The sequence below is a fragment of the Phyllobates terribilis genome, unplaced genomic scaffold (assembly GCF_046119375.1).
Source record: "Phyllobates terribilis strain yellow unplaced genomic scaffold, ASM4611937v1 Scaffold_1__5_contigs__length_1240528914, whole genome shotgun sequence".
Classification (NCBI taxonomy): domain Eukaryota; kingdom Metazoa; phylum Chordata; class Amphibia; order Anura; family Dendrobatidae; genus Phyllobates; species Phyllobates terribilis.
Genome location: NW_027362761.1, coordinates 764,301,136 through 764,327,005, shown reverse-complemented (window position 1 = coordinate 764,327,005; position 25,870 = coordinate 764,301,136).

Below are 25,870 nucleotides of genomic sequence, written 5' to 3'. Positions count from 1 at the left end.
TTCCTCCAAAATTTTGGAGGAAAGTGGGGGGTGCGTCTTATAGTCCGATATACATAAATACTGTGGCTGTGGGTGGTGGGGGAAGCGACAGTGGCGGAGTAGCGGTGCACAGGAGGCAGCAACCATGGGTGTGCTGAATATTCATGGTCTTTAATAGCGGGCACGCTGACAGCCGAGTGCAGCAGGAGCCACGCTGCGGCTACAGCATGCGCGCTATTAGGGAGAATGAATGGTCACTGCTTCCCACGTATGCAGTCCCGGCGTGGAGAGCAGTGACTATTCTGGCACAGAGCGAGACGCAGCGCTGGAGGAGAGAGGAGGTGAGAATGAAAGTTTATTTTTTACTGTGCAGCGTGACGGAGATCCAAGCATACCAGGATGAGGAGGCCATACATACAGGGATGAAGGGGGCCATACATACAAGGATGAGGGGGTTCGATGCATACAAGGATGAGGGGGGCCATGCATACAAGGATGAGGGGGACCATCCATACAGGGATGAGGCATGAGGAGGGCCATACATACAGGGATGAAGGGGGCCATACATACCAGGATAAGGGGGGCCATACATACAGGGATGAAAGATGAGGGGGCTATACATGCAGGGATGAAGGGGACCATACATACCAGGATGAGGGGTGCCATATATACCAGGAAGAGGAATGAAGGTACAATACATACCAGGATGTGTGTGAGGGGGGCCATACATAACAGGATGAAGGGTGCCATACATACCAGGAAGAGGGATGAGGGGGCCATGCATATCCAGGATGGGGGATTGGGGTGCCATGCAGACCAGGATGGTGGTTTGGGGTGCCATGCATATCAGGATGGGGATGAGGGCCACGTATAACAGGACGGAGGGGGCCATATATACCAGGATGGGGGATATTAACAGAATTGTGGCAAATAACCCTTATAACAGTGTCAGCAGCAGACCCCCTCCCCTTTAACAGGGAATCATGACCACATTTTTTGCTTAAATTTTTTTCCTATTTTCCTCCTCTAAAACCTAGGTGTCTTGTGGTCCGGTGCGTCTTATAGTCCGAAAAATACGGTACATTCCGGTTGTGGAAGGTGGTAGTGATGGGGTTGCGGCGGCGGAGGAGCGGTGCTCAGGCAGTAGCCCGCTGCTAAGTAAAATGAATATTCACTCTGCGCTGTCAATGTATCGTGCGGTCACCGCTGCAGTGGTACTGCGCATGCGGTGATCGCACAATACATTGACCGCGCACATGTCGGGAGCCACAGGTCACAGCGTGTGTGCACTGAAGCTGGTAACTACACAGCCTTAGTGCGCACGCAGCGGACCGACGTCTCCAAATGCGCATGCGCCCCTCAAACCTAGCACTTGCCAGGAGCAATATTCATATGTCATGGACGGTGCCAGCACTGACTGAACGTGCCGACCACCCCTATGAATATGAGCAGGTAAGACCAAGTATATAAAACGTTATAACATCGTTATACTACCACCGATTTTCATGAAAACAGCTTGTTAGTGTTGCACATTGCATCACTAACGCCGCTATGGGGGCAGTGTACATAGCAACTAGGACGTGACAGGTTCCCTTTAAAGAAGGACTGACTTCCAGCACAATGAGGTTTCAGTTTGCTCCTCTTATTATATTCTATGGAGAGGGGAGAGGAGTGAGAAGCACTCACACAGTGAGAGACAATCAAAGGCACAAACAGTAGATGGAGATATATTCATAGCCATACAGATTAGTTCTGCTATATATTGTCTCCTATAGTCCTGCTGCTTCTGTCTTCATGCTACAGAAACAGGAGAGCAGGAATCCGTCTGTTTAGTGTGCTGCGTAAGGCAGACAACATAGCAGGCACCAGCTAACAAAGGATTGGAAATTATAGAGAGGGTTTATTAACGCAACCATATTTTCGGTCCGAGTTCCGCCGGCAGGATCCCACACTCTGTCGCGTCTATCTGGACCAGGTGACGCGAGCGGACCCCGATCACGTGACCAGTTCTCTATATACATATATATAAGTTTTTTGTATGATATAGATGTATATATAATTTTATGTATGTGTTATATAATATACACTGCTTAAAAAAATAAAGGGAACACTTAAACAACAGAATATAACTCCAAGTAAATCAAACTTCTGTGAAATCAAACTGTCCACTTAAGAAGCAACACTGATTGACAATCAATTTCACATGCTGTTGTGCAAATGGAATAGACAATAGATGGAAATTATTGGCAATTATCAAGACACACTCAATAAAGGAGTGGTTCTGCAGGTGGGGACCACAGACCACATCTCAGTACCTTTCTGGCTGATGTTTTGGTCACTTTTGAATGTTGGTTGTGCTTTCCCACTCGTGGTAGCATGAGACGGACTCTACAACCCACAGAAGTTGCTCAGGTAGTGCAGCTCATCCAGGATGGCACATCAATGCGAGCTGTGGCAAGAAGGTTTGCTGTGTCTGTCAGCGTAGTGTCCAGAGGCTGGAGGCGCTACCAGGAGACAGACCAGTACACCTGGAGACATGGAGGGGGCCGTAGGAGGGCAACAACCCAGCAGCAGGACCGCTACCTCCGCTTTTGTGCAAGGAAGAACAGGAGGAGCACTGCCAGAGCTCTGAAAAATGACCTCCAGCAGGCAACAAATGTGCATGTGTCTGCACAAACGGTTAGAAACCGACTCCATGAGGGTGGTATGAGGGCCCGATGTCCACAGATGGGGGTTGTGCTCACAGCCCAACACCGTGCAGGACGCTTGGCATTTGTCACAGAACACCAGGATTGGCAGAGTCGCCACTGCTCCCTGTGGTCTTCACAGATGAAAGCAGGTTCACACTGAGCACATGTGACAGACGTGAAAGAGTCTGGAGACGCTGTGGAGAGCGATCTGCTGCCTTCAACATCCTTCAGCATGACCGGTTTGGCAGTGGGTCAGTAATGGTGTGGGGTGGCATTTCTTTGGAGGGCCGCACAGCCCTCCATGTGCTCGCCAGAGGTAGCCTGACTGCCATTAGGTACCGAGATGAGATCCTTAGACCCCCTGTGAGACCATATGCTGGTGCAGTTGGCCCCAGGTTCCTCCTAATTCAGGACAATGCCAGACCTCATGTAGTTGGAGTGTGTCAGCAGCAGGGCTGTGGAGTCGGAGTCGTGGAGTCGGAGTCGGTGCTCATTTTGGTGGAGTCGGAGTCGGTATAAAATGGACCAATTCCGACTCCTAAAATATATAATAAATTGGGTGCAGTAGATCAATGCAATTTGTGGGGAATATTTTTTCACAGGAATTTGGAAAAGTTATGAAATGTCCTATAAATGGCTGTTCTATTCCTGATCTAAGGCTACATTCACACACAGCGTTTTTGCTGCGTTTTTTGAGGATACATTTTTCAGCTGTAAAAGCCGATCAGCTTTTTAAAAAAACGCATCACCTGAAAGGTTTTTGAGCTCATAGATAATGTTTTCAATAGCAAAAGCAGATTAGAAAAACGCCGAAGAAACTGAAATGCTCATTCTTTGTGAGGATCCGTTTTTGAGCCCAAAAACGGATCCTCACAAAATGATGTGTCTGAATGTCATATCTTGAAACCCATTGACTTTGCTGGGATGCCCAGAGACACTGCATTTTACTGCAAAAAACGGATCCGCAAAAACGCTGTGTGTGAATCATGGCCGTAGCCAGCGAGGGGCAGGGGGGCAGCTGCCCCCACCCCCCTAGAAGCAGGGGCACGCAGCTATCAAAACTCACTTGTATGCTGCAGTGCTCCCGTCCTGCACTGGCTCCAGACTGCAGGGGGCAATCTCCCCTCCTCTGTCCTGTCTTCTGCCGTCTTCACCAGAGAGAGGAGGGGTGCCTGCCCTGCACAGGATCCGATTCCTGGGCCCTGAGCTGGAGAAAGTGAAAGTACTACTGCTCATCTCTGTCATAGGAAGGTAACTAATGCTAATATTGTAGGTGATTATTATGTGCTCTCTGTACAATGTGTGTGAACTATATGTGTGATATGTGCAATGTACTATTTGCTGTCTGTAGCTGTCATCTGTCTATCACACTCTGTCCCTCCATCTATCCCTCCATCCATCCCTCCATCTATCCCTCTATCTATCTATCCATTCATCTATCCCTCCAGCTATCTATCATTATATTCTATCTAAATATCTTGATTATTGTATCATAAAAATGATTAAATGTCTGATGTTCACATTGTACTACAATAAATTTTTCACTTAAATATAAGCAATATATGTCGGAGTCGTGGAGTCGGAGTCTGAGTCGGTGTAAGGGAAATTGAGGAGTCGGAGTCGCAGATTTGCCTTACCGACTCCACAGCCCTGGTCAGCAGTTCCTGCAAGATGAAGGTATTGAAGCTATGGACTGACCCGCCCGTTCCCCAGACCTGAATCTGATTGAGCACATCTGGGACATCATGTCTCTCTCCATCCATCAACGTCACGTTGCACCACAGACTGTCCATGAGTTGGCGGATGCTTTAGTCCAGGTCTGGGAGGAGATCCCACAGGAGACCATCTGCAACCTCATCAGGAGCATGCCCAGGCGTTGTAGGGAGGTCATACAGGCACGTGGAGGTCACACACAATACTGAGCTTCATTTTGACTTGTTTTAAGGACATTACATCAAAGTTGGATCAGCCTGTAGTGTGTTTTTCCATTTTAATTTTGGGGGTGACTCCAAATCCAGGCCTCCATCGGTTAATACATTTGATTTCCATTGATGATTTTTGTGTGATTTTGTTGTCAGCACATTCAACTTTGTACAGAACAAAGTTTTCAATGAGAATATTTCATTCATTCAGATCTAGGATGTGTTATTTGAGTGTTCCCTTTATTTTTTTGAGCAGTGTATATACTTCTTTAATTACATACCATGTGATTTATCACACTGTCACTTTATTACCATCTATATTTGTATATGCACTTTCGCACTGTCACTTTAGTACCATGTCACTTTATTAACATCTCTATTTACATATGCACTATATATTAACCCCTTAACAACCCTTGCCGTATTAGTACGCACGTTTGCATACCCCCCGTTCAGTGAGGGCTGCTGCGCTGAGCCCTCACTGAACCGAGCACATGTCAGCTGATTCTTACAGCTGACATGTGCCCGCAACAGCCCCGGGTGGAATTGCGATCCACCCGCGGCTGTTAACATGTTAAATGCCGCTGTCAATCTCCGACAGCGGCATTCATCGTGCGCTTCTGGGTAGCGCGTCATAAGCCCCGCCCATCGGCGACCTCGTCACGTGATCGCGGGTCACCGATGGGTGGGCATGACAACCCAGGGTCTGCAGCAGACGCCTGTGGTTGTCATGATCTGGTCCCTATGAGCGCCACCTAGTGATCGGCGCTCATAGCACAGGACCATTTCTGCTGCATACAGGGGATCTGCTGGTCCCCTGTATGTAGCAGAGGCGATCGGACAGTTGCTGCTTCTAGTCTCCTATGGAGACTATTGAAGCATGCAAAAAGTAAATAAAAATGTTTTTAAAAATATAAAAAAAAAATAAAAAAATATAAAAGTTTAAATCACCCCCCTTTCGCCCCATTCAAAATAAAATATATATATATAAAAAAAACCTACATAGACATATTTGGTATCGCCGCGTTCAGAATCGCCCGATCTATCAATATAAAAAAAAAGAATTAATCCAATCAGTAAACGGCATAACGAGAAAAAAATTCTAAACGCCAGAATTACGTTTTTTGGTCGCCGCAAAATTGCAATAAAATGCAATAACGGGCGATCAAAACATCGGATCTACCCCAAAATGGTATCAATAAAAACGTCAGCCCGGCGCGCAAAAGATAAGCCATCACCCAGCCCCAGATCACGAAAAATGGAGACGCTACAGGTCTCGGAAAATAGCGCTATTTTTTTTTTTTAACCAAATTTTGGAATTTTTTTCACCACTTAAATATAAAAGAACCTATACATGTTTGGTGTCTATGAACTCGTAATGACCTGTAGAATAAGAAGGGCAGGTCAGTTTTAGCATTCAGTGAACGTGGTAAAAAAAATAAATAAAAAACAACTGTGGTATTGCACTTTTTTTGCAATTTTACCGCACTTGGAATTGTTTTCCCGTACATGATATGGTAAAACTAGTAATGGCGTTGAAAAGTACAACTCGTCCTGCAAAAAATAAGCCCTCACATGGCCATATTGACCAAAAACTAAAAACGCTATGGCTCTGGGAAGAAGGGGAGCAAAAACAAAAATGCAAAAATGGAAAATGCTCCGAGGCTTAAGGGGTTAATCATGTTTTTAGTCATATGTCTGTCTATATATGTCCGATATATTTGTCTATGTATACAGCAAATATCAATCATATAATCATGTATCACACCATTTTATTGTCAGTCTGTACATGGTTTTGTTCACATCTATTTAGCAATCATGCAATCAATCTTTCACTCATTTCTGATTATGCTTAATCCCTGAAACTCATTTGATTCAATTGAAATTCTCTCATTGGTTCCCAGCGCTGCCTGTGCGCAGACGCAATCCGGACCTGCAGGTCCTTCGGTTCACCGCATCTATATCTGTTGATATAAAAAGCTGTGGTTGATATAAACGGTGCCTCCTGCTGATCTGACACCATGTCCCCTGACGAAGGCCTAGCAATCCCAACGTGTAGGGATTTGGCGTTGGTTCAGCAGGAGGAGATGGCCACAGGTATATGTTTATGATTTCTTTCACCATGGTTCTATCACTACTTTTGCTACATTTAGGATTGGTGTGCTAAATTTATCTGATAATAAGCATTTATATAGTCCTACCCACCACATGAGTCCATGGTTTAACATTATTACACATATGTATTTCATCTCCTCCTGTTTGTTCCCGACATTTTAGTGTTTGCTCTCTGTTCCCTCGTTGTATCATTTGTTACTTTGAATTTATTAATAAACTTTACTTTATTGTCATATTGGCTTTGCATCTTTTGGGTTTCTTCTGTAAATTGGATGAGATGCCACCATTCATGTCTATGGGTGCGTGGAAAAAAAAATCAGACTCCATACGCAGGGCTGTGGAGTCAAGTCGGTGTCCATTTTGGTGTAGTCGGAGTCAGTATAAAATGGACCGACTCCAACGCCTAAAATATATAATAAATTGGATACAGTATTTCAATGCTGTTTGTGGGGAATATTTTTTTCATAAGAATTTAGGAAAGTTATGAAATGTCCTATAAATGTCTGTCCTATTCCTGATCTAAGGGTCTAGACTTTTAGCTGAGATGAATCTTTGCTACAGTAAATTTATCACTTAAACACGAGCCATGTATGAGGGAGTCAGAGTCGTTGTCATGCAAGGTGTGGGAAAGACTTAGTGCAACACAGAGGGAAGAGGGAAAGGGAGCCCAGACACTAGGGAAAGGGGAAAGTGGAGACCTCCTAGTCTGGTCTAGTGGCACCCTGTCTCAACTACCACCCTTATATTGGCTCTTCACCAATCGCTGCACGCGTGCCTCACCCTGACTTTCCCTGGCGTATGGCTAAGGCTAGGGAAGGAAGGAGATGAGCACTAGTCGATCTCCACTAAACTCTATAGACAACAAGGGTAGACAAACGGGAGAACTGCTGATGTCGGCGGTCGCATGACCCGTCACATGACTAAATGACGTCATGGCAGGTCCTTTTAGTCTACTGCGAGCTGCCGGCAATCCAGGACAAGGACACCGGGGGCCATCAGAAGGTAAGTATATTTATTTATTTTTTTTTTATTTTTTTTTTGCCGGTTGCATGGATTTATATAGTGTGACCAAGTTGTCAAGCTCTTTCCAATTGATGCTAATATCGCTTGGAAAGCACTTGACAACCCGCATGCGGAAATGCATGTGAAGAACGCTTGACTTCGCTTGTCCCTGGCAGGAAAACGCATGTACAATCCGCATGTACAATCCGCATGCGTTTTTTTCTGCCAGGGAGATGCAGAAACGCTCAGGAAAAAATCCGGAGCATTTCTGCATCGTGGGCACATAGCCTAAATAGTTCCAACAAGGCTATAAAATAGCACTTGCTAAAGGGTAGCTGTCATTCAATTTGCAATTGCAGCCAGGTATGTTTTACCATTTCCGAAAAAACATAGTTTGAAGGTTTGGCCGGGGACTTTGAGTAAATACCTGAATAGTCTGATTACGTGCCCACCTGGCATGTCACCTCTTCCGATCCAGTTTATTGACAGGTTTTACCCTATGTACACACATGGGAGAGATCTGTTAAACACCTGGAGCAGTGTGGGAAGAACCTGGATGGGAGCTGAGCTAATCAGGTCTCTATAGTCCCTTGCCGGCTCTTTAAACCATGTTTTTTTTTTTTAAATTGTAAAATATACCTTGCTGCAGTCACGCAGCCAGGCTTTGATTTATGCTGCCGGTAGTTTGGGTAGCATAAATCGAGTGGCAGGTTCCCCTTAAGCTAACAGTAAACTCTTGCCTATATGCAGGACACCTCAATCATGATAGTGTATATAAGCATACTGTTTACATTCATCCTATTTGTACCCTCTTCCTTTTTTCTTCTCTGCACACCTGTTATAGTTGTCTATGTTTTTTTCTTTTTTGTAGGAAATAATAGTAGACACGTATATAGGTACACTGCATACTAACTTTACACTGTGATTTTCTGTCTTTTTCTCCAGAAAACATGGAAGACGAAGGCAAGGCTTCATTTGGAATGAAAAATCTGGAAAGTAAACTTCCCCAGAACTTCACAATCCCTAAGATAAAACGACATGTTGACAATTGTTAGTATTGTGGACTTTTCACTTTATAGTATAGTAAATATTTCAGGTCTTCACAGCTGGAAATCTACAAAGAATGTAATAGTATATTAAAGGGAATCTGTCACCACTTTTTTATCAAACCTCTACTATGGCCATACAGGATATAGAAAAGTAAATCTATACATACCTCTGTGGCCCATGGTAGAGGTTTGATTGCAGAGAAAAGCACTTTAATCAATTCTATTTTGCAAAGGCTTGACGTCCGGGGGACGCCAAGCTATCCCCGCCTATATGCTTAATTATCATGTTATTATTCCCCCAAATCTCGGCCAATATGCTTAATTATCATATTCCTTCCTCCCCTGCACGTCACAGGGCCCTGTGACGTGCACTGTGCTCCATGACTTCCCGGGCATGCGCAAAGCGCCGCTCACATAGAGCACGCTTTGCTTCATACCGGCCCCGTCTGCCTCTGCACTGCGCCGCAGGGTTCTATTGTGCAGGCGCCGGGAAGTGACAGTGATCCCCCGGCGCCTGCGCAATAGAAACCTGCGGCGCAGTTCACAAGCAGATGGGGCCGGGATGAAGGAAGGCACGCTCTATGTGAGCGGCGCTTTGCGCATGCCCGGGCTGTCAGGGAGCACAGTGCACGTCATAGGGCCTGTCACAGTGCACTGTGACGTGCAGGGGAGCGGGGAGATATGATAATCTGTCAAGTCAGCAGTCTTCCCCATGATTGTGGAGCCTACTGAAACAGACTAAGGGACTTTTTAAACTCTTAGGAATCCTTTGAAGGTGTTTTTGTTAATTATTTTAATGACTTTTGTGTTTTCATTCGCTGTAAGCCATAATCATCAACATTAACAGAAATAAACATATATATATATTTTGTTGATGAAATGACATTTTCTAGTTCTGTAATTTCCTGATAATTTTTTTTCCATATTACTGTGGTTTCCTAATTTAAAATAAATAACTAAAAATACATTCCTAACTCATGTCTGTTAAGTTACTAAAGGGAACCTGTCACCAGAACGAATGCTATTAACCTGCAAATATGGGGTTAATCTCCAGGTTAACAGCGTTACTAACATGCCCGGCGCCGACACCTAGCCAAACGCTGCCGGGAGGAAATTAACTTTATTCCTCCACCCCGACAGCGTTCTGATTTCAGTCACGAGGGCGGTGCTGGCGCTGGTTCATTTACTGATAGAGGGCTGTTACCGCGGCCTCGGCTCTGACCGACGGCCCCAATTTAGAGCCTGCCTCAGTCGGAGCTGTGACTGAACCTGCACCGCCCCCGGTGACTGAAATCAGAACACTGCCAGAGGGAATAAAATTAATTTCCTCCAAGCCGCATTTGGCTAAATGCAGGCGACTGGCAGGTTAATAATGCTATTAACCTGCAGATTAACCTCATATCTGCAGGTGAATAGCGTTTTCTCTGGTGACAGATTCCTTTTAATAGTTTTTGTTCTCATTTTTATTTTCAGGTTGTTTGCTTCAATGTTCGCCGAACAGGAGGGAATTTGATGAAATCCTGGACATCTTACATAATGGAAGACTTAATTCGTTCTCAGAGCTGCAATCTTCTTGGACATTTTCAGATATTAAACTTGTCCTCAATAATTTTTTAACTGAAAAGTTTTTTGAAAAGAGGTAAGCAGTTCTGAAAAACGATCATGAGGGTTATTACATGTGCTGCTCATAGATATCCTAGTCAAAAGATAAAGGGTGGCATAAAAACTTAGAAGGAAATGTTCTCCAGCCTTCCTCTGCTGAGATCTATTCGTGGTCTTAGTGAGCAATATGCGGGTTGAACTAAAACTGAAAATATAGTTTTGTAACTGTACACCTGGATGAATACCAATTATCTGATAAAACATTTATTAATGGATTTCTTAGGAAAATTGTAAATTCTTTCAGTTGAGATTATTGTTGCTTTCTAGTTATAGCTTTGCAAACTGTTCCGAGATGTCATGGCTTGCCTGCTCTGAACTGAATGCCTGCTTCTCCTATGCCTATGTAGCGTCGGCGTCCCTGCCTCCTGGTAGGCAGGGATGCTGTTCCCCTCACCTCTCCACTCTGTGCCCGGCGTCCTCCTCCCGCTCTGCTGGCAGCGCGCGCTGCTTCCTGGCCACTGTGCTTAGGGCGCGCACGCGCGCGCTCCCCCTCTCTTAAAGGGGCCGCACGCGACATCCTAAGGAGTCCCCGGCCAATGACCGGAGGACCTCACCATATATAAGGCACCTCCTCCAAAATGGAGGTGCCCGAGCAATGTTGTTGCAAAGCCTTCACTCTGCTTCAGCCCTCAGGTCCCGTTACCAGTTACCTGCCAGATTCCTGCCTGTTACCTGCCAGTCACCTGCCAGATTTCTGCTTGATACCTGCCTGATATCCGTTTACCTGCTTGCAAGCCTGCGGTCCGACGGTCTGCCTTCCGACACCTGTCAGTCTGTCTATACAGACTCACCTGGGAGCGCTCATCTGCTGCCTGCCTGCTAGCCTACCTGGAGGCTCTGCTGTCGCTTGCCGTGACCACCTGCCTGTCCAAAGACTCTCGCCCGCTCTCCTGGGAGCGCTCACCAGCCACCTGCCTGCTGTCCTTCTACCCAGAGACTGTCCCTGTCACTTGCCGTGAGTACCCGTCCTTCTACTCAGAGACTGTCCCTGTCACTTGCCGTGACTACCTGCCCTTCTACCCAGAGACTGTCCCTGTCACTTGCCGTGACTACCTGCCCTTCTACCCAGAGACTGTCCCTGTCACTTGCCGTGACTACCTGCCCGTCTTCCCCGGGAGCCACCCGCTTCCTTACAAGGACCGCCCCCTTGTATAGTTGCTCAGAGGTTCCGCCTCCCAGACCCGTTACAGTTTGCTCGGGCCATGGAACCCGGTGGCACCCAAGCTCCCTCGCTCTCGGACCTATGTCATGAACTGTCCCGTCAGAGGTCCCAACAGGAGTCCATCCTGAGTCATCTGCGGAATGTCAACTCTCGCCTGGACACTCTGACTGCTCCACTAGCAACCACCGCTAGTGTCATGGCTCGCAGCCCGGCAGCGCCGCTGCCCACCAATACCATGGCATCCTGCCCCGGACCCCGGCTTTCTGAACCTCCTCGCTTCGGAGGCGACTCCGCTCAAGCTCGGGGCTTCATAAACCAGTGCACCCTGCACTTTGAACTCCTGTCCCACCAGTTTATCTCCGACCGGGCCAAAGTAGCCTTCATCATGTCCCATCTCACGGGGGAGGCACTGGCTTGGCTAAATCCTCTATGGGAGAGAGGTGTCCAACCTGCCAGCCTTTCTCACGGCTTTCCAGAAAGTCTTCGACGAACCCGGATGGAAGACCTCATCCGCATCATCTCTGCTACGCCTCCATCAAGGAAATCTCACCGTGGGCCAATATGCCATACGGTTCCGTACCCTTGCTTCGGAGCTGGCCTGGGATAACGACGCCCTGGTGTCTGTCTTTTGGGAGGGTCTGTCCGGCCGTATTAAAGATGAACTCGCCGGTCGGGACATACCTACCACTCTCGACGACTTAATAACTCTTACCACCCGGATTGACATCCGGTTCCAGGAACGCGCCAAAGAGGTCACCCGTGAAAGGAGGTTTCCACGTCTAGCCCCTACCTTTCAGAAACCTGTCACTTCTCCCGCTACTCCCCAGGCGCACTCACCCGAGCCTATGCAGGTCGACCAGACCAAGATGGTCAGAACCCATCAAGAGTTACGCCGTGCCGAGGGGAGCTGCTTCTACTGTGGCAGTAAGGAGCACCGGATCCGTTCCTGCCCGGAGAGGTCGGGAAACGCCTGTGTCTAGGATCGCTCAGAGAGGTCGTCCTAGACAAGAGTAAACCCTCTCCATCTCTGTTGCTGTCGGTCTCTATCATCTGCGGGGAGAATCGTTATTTTGAACTAGCCCAACTTGACTCTGGAGCTGCTGGAAATCTCATTTCTCAGTCTCTGGTAGAGAAATACCGCATTCCCACCAAACCTCTAGCTGTACCCTTATCTGTCGCTGCCGTGGATGGGGGCCTCTTACCACATCCCATCCAACTCATCACTGAATCCATAACCCTGCAGGTGGAAATGCTGCACTCTGAGAGCATCTTCTTTCATGTTCTGCCTGGACTCTCTCACGCCCTCTTACTAGGCCTACCTTGGCTTCAGAGACATGCACCCGTGCTTGATTGGCAGACCGGAGAAGTCCTTCGCTGGGGACAGGACTGCCATAAGACTTGTTTAGTTCCCGTCCATCCTGTCCGTCCTTCTCCTACTCCAGCCATTCTACCTGGTCTTCCGGCTCCTTATTGGTCGTATGCGGACGTCTTTAATAAAAAGGAGGCAGAGACATTACCCCTTCATAGATCATACGACTGCCCAATCGACCTGATGCCCGGCGCTACTCCTCCCCGTGGGCGCATTTACCCTTTGTCCGCTGCTGAGACCCGATCCATGTCAGAATATATTGAGGAGAATCTGGCCCGGGGGTTCATCCGGAAATCTACTTCCCCGGCGGGAGCAGGCTTCTTCTTCGTCAAAAAGAAGGACGGCTCACTCCGTCCCTGTATAGACTATAGAGGCCTTAACCAGATCACGGTGAAGAATAAATACCCCCTTCCGCTCATTCCGGAATTATTTGACCGTCTGAGGGGGGCTAGAATCTTCACCAAGCTGGACCTCCGTGGGGCGTATAACCTGGTCCGTATCCGTCAGGGGGATGAATGGAAGACGGCATTCAACACCCGGGACGGCCACTATGAATACCTGGTAATGCCCTTCGGTCTCTGTAACGCTCCTGCCGTCTTTCAAGAGTTGGTCAATGACATCTTCCGGGACTTTCTCTACTCCTGCGTAGTGGTGTACCTGGACGACATCTTGGTCTTCTCTCCGGATCTCCCCACACACCGGAGGGATGTTCGTCAGGTTCTGCTCAGGCTCAGGCAGAACCACCTCTACGCTAAATATGAGAAGTGCCTCTTTGAGCAGACCTCGCTTCCCTTTTTGGGCTACGTAATTTCTCAGACCGGCCTACGAATGGATCCTGAGAAACTGTCTGCCATCGAGAAGTGGCCTCGACCAGAGGGGTTGAAGGCTATTCAGCGGTTCCTGGGCTTCGCCAACTACTACCGCCTCTTCATACCGCACTACTCTTCCCGGACTGCCCCTATCTCTGCGCTCACCCGTAAGGGCACTAATCCCAGAGAATGGTCGCCCGAAGCAGAGGAAGCCTTTCTTTCCTTAAAACAGGCTTTCTCTTCCGCCCCGGTGCTGCATCGCCCGGACGGCAACAAGCAATTCTTCCTGGAAGTTGACGCCTCCTCCTCTGGAGCCGGAGCAGTACTTACCCAAAAATCGTCTTCCGGGAGAATGGTAACTTACTGCTTCTTCTCCAAACTCTTCTCCTCTTCCGAGCGCAACTATTCTATAGGAGACCGAGAGTTATTGGCCATTAAGCTGGCATTGGAGGAGTGGCGTTACCTGCTCGAGGGGGCTCTTCACCCGGTAATAATTTACACGGACCACAAGAACTTGGCTTACCTCCAGAGTGCCCAGAGACTTAACCCGCGCCAAGCCCGGTGGTCCTTGTTTTTTGCTCGCTTTGATTTTGTTCTTCATTTTCGCCCGGCTGACAAAAACATCAAAGCTGATGCCTTGTCCCGATCCTTCCTGGTGTCTGATCTTGAGGAGGAACCTAAACACATCATCGATCCCGCCAGAGTAATGCAGGTGGCCCCCGTGAGTCTAAATCGTCTCCCTCCCGGTAAGACGTTCGTAACGGTACCTGATCGGGAGAAGATCCTACACTGGGGTCACTCGTCTAAGCTTGCTGGCCACGCCGGTCAGAAAAAGACCCTCCAGCTTATCTCCCGGCACTACTGGTGGCCTACCCTGCACAAGGACATAATAGACTTTGTTTCTGCCTGTGTGTCCTGCGCCCGCAACAAGGTACCGAGACACCTGCCAGCCGGTCGCCTCCTTCCTCTTCCAGTTCCTGCTGCCCCCTGGCAGCATATAGCTATGGACTTCATAACAGATCTCCCTGTCTCTGCCGGTTGTACGGTCATTTGGGTGGTCGCTGACCACTTTTCCAAAATGGCTCATTTCATTCCCCTGCCAGGCCTCCCGTCTGCACCCGAGCTGGCTAAAGACTTTATCCGCCACATCTTCCGTCTCCATGGCCAGCCCCTCCACATCGTGTCGGATCGTGGGGTCCAGTTCACCTCACGCTTCTGGAGAGCCACATGCAAGCTGCTAGACGTCACCCTGGACTTCTCCTCCGCATACCACCCACAGTCCAATGGTCAAGTGGAGCGGATCAATCAGATCTTGACCAGTTACCTCCGGCACTTCGTTAATGCCCACCATTCAGACTGGGTGGATCTCCTGCCATGGGCCGAATTCTCTTACAATAATCTCGAGAGCGAATCTTCCTCCAAATCCCCGTTTTTTGTAGTCTTCGGTCAGCATCCTCGGATCCCATTTCCCGTCTCCACCTCGGTGGACAATCCGGCTGCGGAATCTGTCGTTAGCAAATTTTCCTCCATTTGGGAGAGTACCCGATCCGCACTCCTTCAGTCGTCCGAGCGGATGAAAAAACACGCTGACAAAAATCGCCTGGATCCTCCACAATTCCGTCCTGGAGATAAAGTCTGGCTCTCGTCCAAGTATGTCCGGCTCAAGATTCCTTCCTACAAGTTAGGGCCTCGGTTCATCGGCCCACTGGAAGTTATCAAACAAATCAACCCAGTGGCCTATAAATTGAAACTCCCGGCCAACTTGCGGATCCTTAACTCCTTCCATCTCTCCTCAAACCCGTGGTACTTAACTCTTTTTCCAAGTCCACAGGTACGCCTCCTGCTCCGGTTTCCGCTGAAAACGAGTTTGAGGTAGAGAACATTCTGGCCACCAAAAGGGTAAGAGGAAAACCTTTTTTCTGGTAGATTGGAAGGGGTTTGGTCCTGAGGAGAGAACTTGGGAGCCCCGGGAGAACATCCATGCCCCTCTCATCCTTGATAAATTTCTGTCTGGCCTAAAAAAGGGGGGGCCTAAAGGGGGGGGTACTGTAGCGTAGGCGTCCCTGCCTCCTGCTAGGCAGGGACGCTGTTCCCCTCACCTCTCCACTCCGTGCCCGGCGTCCTCCTCCCGCTCTGCTGGCAGCGCGCGCTGCTTCCCGGCCACTGTGCTTAGGGCGCGCGCGCGCTCCCCCTCTCTTAAAGGGGCCGCGCGCGCCGTCCTAAGTAGTCCCCTGCCAATGGCCGGAGGACCTCACCATATATAAGGCACCTCCTCCAAAATGGAGGTGCCCGAGCAATGTTGTTGCAAAGCCTTCACTCTGCTTCAGCCCTCAGGTCCCGTTACCAGTTACCTGCCAGTCACCTGCCAGATTCCTGCCTGTTACCTGCCAGTCACCTGCCAGATTCCTGCTTGATACCTGCCTGATATCCGTTTACCTGCTTGCAAGCCTGCGGTCCGACGGTCTGCCTTCCGACACCTTTAAGTCTGTCTATGGACCAGCCTGCCCGCTCACCTGGGAGCGCTCATCTGCTGCCTGCCTGCTAGCCTACCTGGAGGCTCCGCTGTCGCTTGCCGTGACCACCTGCCTGTCCAGAGACTCTTGCCCGCTCGCCTGGGAGCGCTCACCTGCTACCTGCCTGCTAGCCTACCTGGAGGCTCTGCCGTCACTTGCCGTGACCCCCTGCCCGTCCAGAGACTCTTGCCCGCTCACCTGGGAGCGCTCACCTGCTACCTGCCTGCTAGCCTACCTGGAGGCTCTGCCGTCATTTGCCGTGACCACCTGCCTGTCCAAAGACTCTCGCCCGCTCACCTGGGAGCGCTCACCAGCCACCTGCCTGCTGTCCTTCTACCCAGAGACTGTCCCTGTCACTTGCCGTGAGTACCCGTCCTTCTACTCAGAGACTGTCCCTGTCACTTGCCGTGACTACCTGCCCTTCTACCCAGAGACTGTCCCTGTCACTTGCCGTGACTACCTGCCCTTCTACCCAGAGACTGTCCCTGTCACTTGCCGTGACTACCTGCCCGTCTTCCCCGGGAGCCACCCGCTTCCTTAGAAGGACCGCCCCCTTGTATAGTTGCTCAGAGGTTCCTCCTCCCAGACCCGTTACAGCCTATATGTAGTTTGGAAAAGCAAGGGGTTAGTCTTTAAACCACTTAGGCTATGTGCCCACGATGCAGAAATGCTCAGGATTTTTTCCTGAGCGTTTCTGCATCTCCCTGGCAGAAAAAACGCATGCGGATTGTACATGCGTTTTCCTGCCAGGGACATGCGGAAGTGAAGCGTTCTTCACTTGCATTTCCGCATGCGGGTTGACAAGCGCTTTCCAAGCGATTTTAGCATCACTTGTCAACTTGGTCACACTATATAAATCCATGCAAACGGCATGGATTTATATAATGTGACCCGAGAGAATGTCAAAAAATAAAAAAATAAATCTATACTTACCTTCTGATGGCCCGCACTGTCTTGCTTCAGCGGTAGACTGAAGAACCTGCCGACGTCAGCGTCGTGTGACCCGTCACATGACTCTGACGTCAGCGCAGGTCCTTCAGTACATCGCAAACTGCCGGCAAGCAAGGAGGAGAGCACCGCTGGCTGCCAGAAGGTAAGTATATATTTATTTTTTATTTTATTCTTTTTTTTTTTACAGTTTTCTATGGTACCCAAGTCCGGAGGAGAGTCTCATTTTCTCTAGACCTGGGTACCATCCGCACATTAGAACGCATGGAATGCGCATCTACATATGCAGTGATGCGTAATCCATATGGTCTAATGCAACGCAATGGCGGCGAAAACGCAGCACTTCCGCAAAATAATTGGTAGTGCTGCGTTTTTTTCCGCAATGATAATCCGCAGCGGAAATTTCCGCAGCATGTGCACAGCACATGCGGATTATCATTGGGGAACATGGCAGGCCTTCTACCATGCGTTTTTTAAGCATTTCTGCAGCGTTTTTGCCGCTGCGGAAACGCTTAAAAAATGCATCGTGGGCACACAGCCTTGGTATTAAGTATGGCACAGCAAAGAAGCGGTGAAGAGAAGTTAAAACGTAACTTTTACTAATATAGCTAAAATATATCACGTTATTGGAACCTACACCTCCCTGTATATTAGGGGTGTGAATAATGTATGGGTCATTAAGTGACACAGGCAATTACCTATGTATGACCAACCCACCAAATTGACTGACAGATAATTGGTAAATATCATTTGACTAACAGATAATTGGTCAATATCTATGGACCAGCCGAGAGAAGCAGCAAAATGGGTATGATATATAGTGGTTAAGTTAGAGAGTCATTACTATAATTTGAATTATGGAACAGTCTCACCACGTTTGATGTCAGTGATCACCAAAACTCTCATCAGCTCACAGATCGGGGCTCTCTATATACTCGGCCACCAGCCGTGCAATGGACACACTCCCAACGCGTTTCCTCACATTAGTGGCTCATCAGGGGAGATAAGTGTTGATGTGTCATAGTCTGTCGCCAGTTCTGGCATGCGGCGTGCCTACACTAGCCATCATGAAGACAGCTGGCTACCAGGGTCCATAAAAGGTTGCGTTAGATGTAGTGGATGTGTGGCCTGCAAGTTGATGACCCAGAGTAAGAACTTTACGAGCAACATGACGGGTGAGACTTTTGTAATAAAGCACTTCATCAACTGCAGGTCTAAAGGAATAATATACAAGGCCACGTGCTTCTGCGGTATTGAATACGTAGGGAAGACCAAAAGGGAGCTCAGGAGAAGGGTGGGGGAGCATCAGAGAGACATTGCCCTGAAGAGAGAAACCACCATAGCAAGACATGTTAACACTATGCATCCAGATCACCTGGACGCTATGCGATTCATAGGTATCGACAAAATTCCTATCTCACCTAGGGGAGGCGATTGGGATAAGCTGATCCTACAGGGAGAAACCAAATGGATCTATAAGTTACAGACAGTAACCCCATATGACCTGAACGAACAGCTGTCCTTTAGGTCTTTTCTTTAGACATAGGGACAACGTAGGGACAGAGTGTTGGGATAGCCGCCGCGGAGTGGGGGCACCAATTGCGCAGGCTCCCAGGGTGCCAACCTCCACTGTTAGGTAGGGAATACTGTGGTGAGGGTGTCAATAGGGCCTGTTAAGATCCCCTTCCTCTTTCCTGTCACCACCTGCGGTCCCGACAGCAATCCTCCCTGTGGCTCAGTCTGCCCACCCTGCTTAGTCCCTTTATCAATTGTTGACTAATCCCATACCTTTTCCTGGTGAGGTAAGTGCTTCACATATTGTACATCATTTTGCCTCTAGCCCACTGATTTTACTGATCCTGTGATGAATTCTTTTGCCATTTACCATAAGGGTGCTGTGTGGTGGCATTTGGGTGTACTTTATCGCATCCAGCCTTCCTATCTATTTCTGACCAAAAACCCATATGGTTGGTTATCCTTATTCTAGTCTTGGTGACCACTAGGGGTCTGTTAGGTTATTGCCATTTCCCCTCTTCCCAATAAGTGACCACATGGCCACTGTTTATTTCTTATGTGGTTGCCATCACTACAGCAGTTAGCGTCTTACCCGATCTGTCAGCGCTGCAGTATGCGCGCACCGGATGTGACGTCTGCGTGTCACCACTGGTTGATGCGGTCCATGCAGCGGAAGTGAATGGGTCGCAACCGGAAGTGATGTATCGGCGGCTAATGAGCGCGGCCATATATAAAAAGGGTAGTTGCTATCTATGAGGTGCGCCGCATGCCAGAACCGGCGACAGACTATGACACATCAACACTCATCTCCCCTGATAGTCCACTAATGTGAGGAAACACGTTGGGAGTGTGTCCATTGCACGGCTGGTGGCCGAGTATATAGAGAGCCCCGGTCTGTGAGCTGATGAGAGTTTTGGTGATCACTGACATCAAACGTGGTGAGACTGTTCCATTATTCAAATTCTAGTAATGACTCTCTACTTTAAAGACTATATGTCATACCCATTTTGCTGCTTCTCTCGGCTGGTCCACAGATATAGACCAATTATCTGTTAGTCAAATTATATTTACCAATTATCTGTCAGTCAATTTGGTGGGTTGGTCATACATCAGGTAATTGCCTGTGTCACTTAATGACCCGTTCATTATTCACACCCCCAATATACAGGGAGGTGTAGGTTCCAATAACGTGACAGACAACCCGTTGCACTCATGATCCTCTTTACCTTTTAAATTTTTTATATATTTTAGCTATATTAGTAAAAGTTACGTTTTAACTATATGGAGTTTGACAGAAAGAGTTGAAGCACAGATATATACAAAGACAGCCGACTAGGCAGAAGAGGGGGATTGCAGACAGTCCCCGACTTAAGAACATCCGACTTACATATGACACCTAGTTATGAACATCGGATGTAAAAAAGAATAAAGACCTAATCACGCGCCGCATCTCTGGCCTCTTAACTATAGTACAGGTTTTCCCGACCATGTCCAAGCCAGAGCTAACTGCGTGAGATATGTTCACAACCTTATGATGCTCAGTGAGCTTCAACCTGGACGTGACCGGAAGTCCTGGCCTATAATGAAGAGGCTGGAGATGCAGCGCACCTGATGATGGAAAGAAGAGGACCTGATAGCAGAGAGGTGAGTATTGGTTAAAAAATCCCTAATACCTCTTTAGCTCCCCTGCTACTCACCTTTTGGTCCTCTTTTTTCTGCTGTTTCTCCAAAACTTCCAGCTGCATCCAATCTAACGCTTACGAGGTCCGACTCCGCATTCTTGGATTTAAATGGTAAATGGTTAACAGCAGCATGTGGAGCTTAGCTCTGCCTGCAGCTGTTAGATCTAGGTACTGGCTATATAATATAGCTGGTATCAGTCGTGTGTGGAGCAGGCTCAGCTCCAGAGCCCGCTCTACAAACCATGACCCTCACCATGATGGTTGTATCTGTCATGGGAAATTGAGGGGTTAAGGGAACAGAGCTGTGTTGCAGTTACCTTCCCAGCAGATGGACTGAAACTGCATTGTGCAGAGAAACTTTTGAAGAGGCTTCTATACCTTTAGTTCTGAATCTGCAGCTTAAGGGCTCGCTCACACTGGCGAGTAGCCAGCATATAACTCAGATGACTGCTATCTGATGCTTCATTGGATAGCACTCGCTACAGTGTTATACTATGGAGCAGTGCCGACTAGTGTTTATTTTCTCATGCCGAGTCGGGGTGCATGCAAAACATCGGACTGCACTTGGATGTCATACGCCAACTCACACAATGTAGAAGATGGAGAAATTTAGTTCTCCATCTTCTCCGCGCTTGTGATCCGATTCTCGCATGTGAGAGAATATTATCACAGTAAAATGACACTTGGCTCACGCTCGCAGCAGAATTAGAGTCAAGAGAATCGGATGCTATGCGCTAGTGTGAGCGAGCCCTTATCCTGTGATACCTTTCAGTGTTGTGGATAACCCCATAAATGAAGATATTTGCTATTAATACTGCATGCCATCTGTTATGCACACGCCCGGACTGACTGGCGTGTGCGGGTGTTGTGGTTCCACTGGACCATGGACCGGAGAGTGCCTGGAGGGGCGTGACTAAGTATCTGGCCGATCAGACCAAGGTGGCACGACGGCATACGACGCCAGTGCACCAGGGAGAAACCGGGCAGAGGGACCAGGTGCTACTCCAAGTCAAACTCCGGACACGGGGGTTGACCCACACTGGGATTACTGGAACAGGCAGGTTAGGCTGGCACAGACTGGTGGATGTAAGCAAACACGGCAGGTATGCAGATGGGTGGATACAGGCGAGTATGCAGGCAGGGAGGTACTGGCCGAAAGGACGGGCTGGAGCACAGAAAGGTTAAGACCCAGTACAGACTGGGTCACAGAACCGCAGATGCGGTAGACAACCACAGCAGAGAGGGAACGCCCAAAGCGGTGGGCAAGAACAGAGCAGGACGGGGCTGCAGGAGCAGCGAGCACAAGCAGGGCAGGACAGGACTGCCGGAGCAGCGGGCAGAAGCAGGGCAGGACAGGACTGCCGGAGCAGCGGGCAGAAGCAGGGCAGGACAGGACTGCCGGAGCAGCGGGCAGAAGCAGGGCAGGACAGGACTGCCGGAGCAGCAGGCAGAAGCAGGGCAGGACAGGACTGCCGGAGCAGCGGGCAGAAGCAGGGCAGGACAGGACTGCCGGAGCAGCGGGCAGAAGCAGGGCAGGACAGGACTGCCGGAGCAGCGGGCAGAAGCAGGGCAGGACAGGACTGCCGGAGCAGCGGGCAGAAGCAGGGCAGGACAGGACTGCCGGAGCAGTGGGCAGAAGCAGGGCAGGACAGGACTGCCGGAGCAGTGAACAAAAGGGTCAGAGCGGAGCAAGGCTGCCGGAGCAGTGAGCAAAAGGGTCAGAGCGCAGCAAGGCTGCCGGAGCAGTGAGCAAGGAGTCAGAGCAGGACGGACAGGGCTCTGTTCACACGGAACAGACAGGAAGGGAAAGGCAGAGCCAGATACCCACAGGGTATTTGCAGTGAAGTAGCAAGTGGACCACAAACTCACAAACGGGAGTACAGAGACAACAAGCAGGAGTTAGGTACGAGTTCAGACTCTGCAGAAAAAGGAAAGGAACGGACATAGAGGCAAAACAGGTAAAGGATAGGAGAGAGTTCAGACTGGAACTGAGTGTACGAAAGAGACCGACACTGCAGCGGGATACAGGAGCGGGTCTGGGAATACGGCCCCCAGAGAGGCGGGACGAACAGGCAAGGAGCGTGTTCAGACAGGACAGACAAGATACAGGAACGGATCTAGGTAATCGGCCCCTAGAAGGCGGGAGGAACAGGCTAGGAGCGTGTTCAGACAGGCCTGGAAATACAGCCTCCAGGAAAGGCAGCAGGCAAGAGTACACAGACAGGACTCAGTTCAGACACGGGAACTGACACCGCAAGGCAGGAGACATAGACAGGACTCAGTTCAGACAGGAACAGATAACGCAAGGCAGGGACACAAACAGGACTCTGTTCAGACGGGAACAGATACCGCAAGGCAGAGACACAAACAGGACTCTGTTCAGACGGGAACAGATACCGCAAGGCACAGACAGGCAGATCTAGGAATACGGCCCTTAGAAGGCGAAAGAACAGGCAAGAAGCGTGTTCACAAGAACAGACCACAGTTCAGACACAGAACTGGAAAACAGGCAGGAAAACAGGATAGGACCTGGCATGTCAGAGACAAAAAGCCAACTGACAAGAAACAATGCTCAGGCGCCATCTTGAGGAAGAAGGTGGTATAAATACCCAAAGATGGACAGCAATAGGCTGAAGGTGCAACAGGGGCGTGTCCGCAGCAGGTACAAGAAACAGGAAGTTCAGCGGGCGTCGCCCTATGCAGCCAAAACAGACAAACAGACAGCAAGGAGGGAAGCCAGAGAGACATTCTGGACAGGAGATCAAGTGCGCGCTCTTGCACAGTGGGAGATGGACCACCATGCAAGGACGCCGCCAGGTATGTTACACCATCTCTATGGATGTGTATGCCCTAGGGAGATTTTTCTTCTTAAATGCTTGCATTTGTGGCTAAAAATCATTTTTGCAATTGGCTTCACTAAAAATGTTGCACTGTGTACCTTCTATAGTCTCTGTGTTGCAATGTTTATTGGTGGCTGTAGAATGAGTTAACTAAGGATCTTTCACTAAGCTCATTTTTATGACAGCATTTATAACTTTTAGGCCACATTCCCATGTTCTGTAGTTGGTCAGTATTTTATTTCAGTATTTGTAAGCCAAAACCAGGAGTGGAACAATCAGAGGAAAAATCTAATCACCACTTCTGTATTTATCACCCACTGCTGGCTCTGGCTTACAAATACTGATGTAAAATACTGACTAAATACTGAATGTGTGAACGTGGCCTAATCCTCCTTGTTTTGAGTTTCTTTCAGCTGAGTTATGATCCTAAAGTTAAGCTTAACATTCATATGTTGTATACTCTCCTATATATACAAGCTTACTGACAGATTCTCAATTAACTCATTCTGCAGCCAGCAATAGACAGTGCAGCAGAGGCTATAGAAAGCAAACAGCACAACGTTTTTAATGAAACTCAATTGCCATGATAAATTTAGCCAAAAATACTTATATTTTAAATAAAAAAATGCCACAAAAGTGTCTAATATTCTTTGATGTGAAAGACTGAAGAAAATGAAGAAACCCCTAATTTTCCCTTGGTGACTCTTTGCACGAAGACAATTTGTCTTCTTACAAGTCTTTCAAATTTGTTTAGCTCTCGATAGCAACACTCTTTACCCATACTGGATAGGAATCCATGCAAAGGTATACAGCGCCTTGAATTATCCTGTTAACTGTATGGACAGAGCCTTCATAGAATCATAGAATGGTAGAGTTGGAAGGGACCTCCTGGGTCATCTGGTCCAACCCCCTGCTCAAAGCAGGATTCACTAGATCATCTCAGACAGATGTCTGTCCAGCCTCTGTTTGAAGACGTCCATTGAAGGGGAACTCACCACCTCTGGTGGCAGCCTGTTCCACTCATTAATCACCCTAACTGTCAAAAAGTTTTTTCTAATATCTAATCTGTGTCTCCTCCCATTTAGTTTCATCCCATTGCTTCTAGTCTTTCCTTCTGCAAATGAGAATAAAGATGATCCTTCTACAATGTGACAGCCCTTGACATATTTGTAGACAGCTATTAAGTCTCCTCTCAGTCTTCTTTTTTGCAAGCTAAACATTCCCAAATCCTGCAACCGTTCCTCATAGGACATGGTTTGCAGACCAGTCACCATTCTGGTCGCTCTTCTCTGAACTTGCTCCAGTTTGTCTATGTCTTTTTTAAAATGTGGTGCCCAAAACTGTACACAGTATTCCAGATGAGGTCTGACCAAAGAGGAGTAAAGACCGATAATGACTTCACGTGATCTAGACTGTATGCTTCTGTTAATACATCCCAGAATTGTATTTGCCTTTTTTGCTGCTGCATCACACTGTTGACTCATGTTTAGTATATGATCTATTAGTATACCTAAGTCTTTTTCACATGTACTGTTGCTTAGCTCTATTCCTCCCATTCTGTATATGCTTTTTTCATTTTTATTGCCCAGATGTAGTACTTTGCATTTTTCCCTGTTAAAAACCATTCTGTTGGTTGCTGCCCACTGCTCCAGTTTATTTAGGTCTTTTTGAATCCTCTCTCTCTCTTCTCTAGTATTAGCTATCCCTCCTAGCTTTGTGTCATCAGCAAATTTAATCAGTTTACCCTCAATTCCTTCATCTAAATCATTGATAAAGATGTTGAACAATACAGGTCCCAGGACGGAGCCCTGTGGTACCCCACTTGAGACATTCATCCAGCTGGATGTGAAGCCATTTACAACCACCCTTTGAGTCCGATCACTAAGCCAGTTATGAATCCACCTAACAGTTGCCTGGTCCATTGCATACTTGGTCATTTTTTCAATAAGGATGGTGTGAGATACTTTGTCAAATGCTTTGCTGAAGTCAAGATATACTATATCTACAGCATTTCCCTGATCCACCCAGTCAGTGATTCTGTCATAGAAGGAAATTAAGTTAGTCTGACATGACTTGTTAGTTACAAACCCATGCTGACTCTGGTTAATCACTTCATTCTTATCCATGTACTTACATACATGTTGTTTAATAATTTGTTCAAAGATCTTTCCTGGTATAGAAGTCAGACTCACCGGCCTATAGTTCCCTGGGTCCACCTTCTTCCCCTTTTTGAAGATAGGAACAACATTTGCTCTTCTCCAGTCTTCTGGGACTTCTCCTGTTCTCCAAGAATTTTCAAAGATTATGGAGAGTGGTTCTAAAATTTCTTCTACGATCTCCTTCAGTACTCTGGGGTGTAATTCATCTGGACCTGGAGACTTGAACTCATTTATGTTAGCTAAATATTCCCTCACAATCTTTCTGTTTACAGATAACTTTGATTCCTCTATTCCTTTAAAAGGACAGTGAAGATCAGTTGATGTTACATTTTCTTTCTGAGAGAAAACAGATGCAAAATAGGAATTAAAAAGTTCGGCCTTCTCAACATCCTCTCTTACCATTTGTCCATTTTCATCCTGTAAAAATCCTATAGCATCTTTGACTTTTCTTTTA